The following is a 3,399-nucleotide window of genomic DNA, read 5'->3' as shown; positions in this document are numbered from 1 at the left end:
ATCCTCGGTCCTCCAATGTTACATATGGGTAACAAGCTAAGGTCTTATCCTTTGGTACGGTGCTACGTTTTCTTGAGATCTGCCCATACCTTGGACCCTGTAGAAGAGGCAAGGTGGGAAAGATTGAACAATTTGAAGGGGCATTCTTTATTTCTTGGACTCAATCACCCAATTTTCATGCTACCCCCGCCAATCGACGCAGAGGCTGCAGAACCAGATTTCCAATTGTTCAAACCCGACTATGTCTTTGCTACCCACAATCGCGCCCGTGCTACATGGATACGTCCAAGGCCAAATTGGTGCAGAATGCACGTCAATGGAGGTCCCGCCATAGGCTCAAGATTGCAGTACAAAAAGAGAAGATTGAACATAGAGCCGAAGCACCCATGTGGTTCGTCCCAACACTTCCACCTGTTTTTCCTTGAGAAATAAGAGACGGATGGTGACCTTATTTTATAGAGAAAACATAGTGTTCGTGAACTTAACCTCATGAACATTCGCTGTTCGGTTTTTGGTGAAATCAAAATTTTGCGAGAGATGAAGATCTTTGTTTGAATCCCGTGCTCGAACATATTTTTCACAAATTAGCTACCCGTATTGTGATGAATACATGTTGGTCTATTGTTTGGTGGAGTAGCGGACATGAAGATCTTTGTCCCGAATACCACAATGGACATCTTTTTTCTTCAAAAATTAGCTAAGCTCGCGCTATTAGGCGCAAATGCCTAAGAGATTTGGTGCTCTTGGGCACCGATGCTCCTCGCTATTTTAGAAAAAATAAAAAACATATTTATGTGTTTCAAAAAAATAGAAAAAAATCATGGTGTAGCTAATGAATTGTCCCATAAGCGTGCAAAATTTCAGTTTCAAATACAAAAAAATCTGGGCTACACAAAAATAACAAACGTGTGGATCTGGGTATGCATATTTCAGATCTCCAAATTTAAACAGATTTTGTCTTTTTTGTGTAGTGGGACCTATCTTGCAGCCGCGGCCACAACATTTATCATTCAGAGAGGATGACATGTGGGACCCACGAACCAGCATCATTCTCGACGTTTCTCAAAGGGGGCAGGAGATCGAAAGAAAAAGGCAAGTAGCTAGAAATCAAGTGTCCAAAAATGGGATGTTTTCGGTCAGGTCTGCTTATCACATTGAGTGGCGACATCAATTCAATGGCGTCACCTGCCGATCCCTCATCTCTGGGACATCACCTGAAAATCCTACTTGGAAGATCTTATGGAACCTAGCAGTTCCGGCCAAGGTGAAAATTTTCTGTTGGCGTATTATGCATGGTGTTATCCCTCTGAAGGCGATTCTTTTCAGCAGACATATTGGTAATTCGGCTAACTGCCCACTCTGTGACCAACATCCGGAAGATATTCTCCATATGGTGTTTAAATGTAATCGCTCAGCTTTAATTTGGGAAGCGCTGGGGATTACAGATGTCCTTGACAGGGCTATATCAACCAGTAATTCGGGCCCTCAAGCTCTTGAGAAAATTTTCAAACTAGCTATGACGACGGTCCCTAGCTTGGACGAACTAAAGATTCCGTAGATAGTGGCTGTTGGAAGCTGGTATATTTGGTGGTTGCGGCGTCGGCAAACTCATGGGGAGCAGATCCCACCCATTCAGCATTGTGTTAATTCTATTCGAGCCATTACGGCTAATGCAAGAAAATCGGTATCCCAAGTGAATTATGTGGCAAAGAAGGTATGGGCAAGACCCCTAGCCAGAAATCTTAAAGTAAATGTTGATGCGGCTTATTTGGATGCCGACCATACGGGTGCAATAGGTGCAGTAGTGCGTGACAACCAAGGAAATTGTGTAGCGGCAACCTCCAAATTTTTATCACATGTGAGTTCGGCAATGATGGCTGAAGCATTGGCAGTATTATACGGCCTTGAGATGGTAAACCGGTTGGGATTTAATTCAATTGAGATTGAGTCGGATTCAATGGAAGTGATTCAGTTCTGCACAGGCGAAGAAAGCATTTGGAACAATGCAATGGCTGTCTATGCTGGTATTTTTGAACACGCTGCAAGCATTGGACATGTGGAGTTCCATCACTGCAGGAGGGAGACTAATATGGTAGCTCATGAAATTGCGAGGAATAGTCTTAGTACTAGAACTTCTAGTAATTGGGTCGATGAACCCCCTAGTTTTATTCTCTCGGCCCTCCTGAATGATGTAACCATACTATGATTTGGAGCAGCAAGTTTTTGACGCACTCTTTTCCTTACCAGGGTACCTTCGGGGACTGGAAGGTTTTTAATGAGGCGGCTTGCTGACTCGGGTTAATATATTTTAAATGTTCAAAAAAAAGTGTCAAAAAAATCCAAGAAAGGAAAGGTTTATCGCACATAGATGCTGACATATTGGACCCGATTTGCAGCAGCATCATCAACGTTTCAAAGGCGGTGGAGCTCGAAAGAAAAAGGCAAATAGCCAGAAATTAGGGGTCAAAAATAAATCCAGCAAAGGAAACTTTTATCGTACAAAGAGGCTGACATGTGGGACCCATGAGCCATCAGCGTCCTCAACGTTTCTAAGGCGGCAGGCGATCGAAAAAAGGCAAATAGCCAGAAATTAGGGGTCAAAAATAAATGCAACAAAGGAAACTCTTATTGTTCATAGAGGCTGACATGTTGGACCCATGAGCCAGCAGCACCCTCAACGTTTCAAAGGCGTCATGGGATCAAAAGAAAGAACCAAGTAGTCATTAATTAGGTGTCAAAAATAAATCCAAGAAAGTAAATGTTTTATTTTTCAGGAGGCTGACATAAGGGACCCATGAGCCAGCAGCGTCCTCAACGTTTCAAAGGCGGCTGGGGATCGAAAAAAAGCGAAGTAGCCATTAATTAGGGGTCAACAATAAATCCAAGAAAAGAAAGGTTTATTGTTCATAGAGGCTGACATGTGGGACCTATGCGCGAGCAGCGTCCTCATCGTTTCAAAGGCGGCCGGGGATCTAAAGAAAAATGCAAATAGCCAGAAATCAGGGGTAAAAAAATCGAAGAAAAGAAATATTATTGTTCATAGAGGCTGGCATGTGGGACCCATGAGCCAGCAGCGTCCACAATTTCAAAGACGGCACAGGATCGAAAGAAAAAGGCAAGTGACCAAAAATCAGGGGGTAAGAAATCCATGAAAAAAAACTTTATTATACATAGAGGATGACATGCGGGTCCCATGAGCCAACAACTTACTCGACGTTTCAGAGGGCCGAGGTGGCATGAGATCGAAAGAAAAAGGAAAGTGACCAAATATCAGGAGCAAAAAATAATCCATGAAAAGAAACTTTCATTGTACATAGAGGATGACATATGGGTCCCATGTTGTAGCAGCGTTCTGAACGTTTCAAAGACGGCATGAGATCGAAAGAAAAAGGCAAGTGA

Source organism: Lolium rigidum, chromosome 6 (genome assembly GCF_022539505.1).
Source record: "Lolium rigidum isolate FL_2022 chromosome 6, APGP_CSIRO_Lrig_0.1, whole genome shotgun sequence".
Taxonomy (NCBI): Eukaryota; Viridiplantae; Streptophyta; class Magnoliopsida; order Poales; family Poaceae; genus Lolium; species Lolium rigidum.
Note: the sequence above shows the minus strand (reverse complement) of the source record.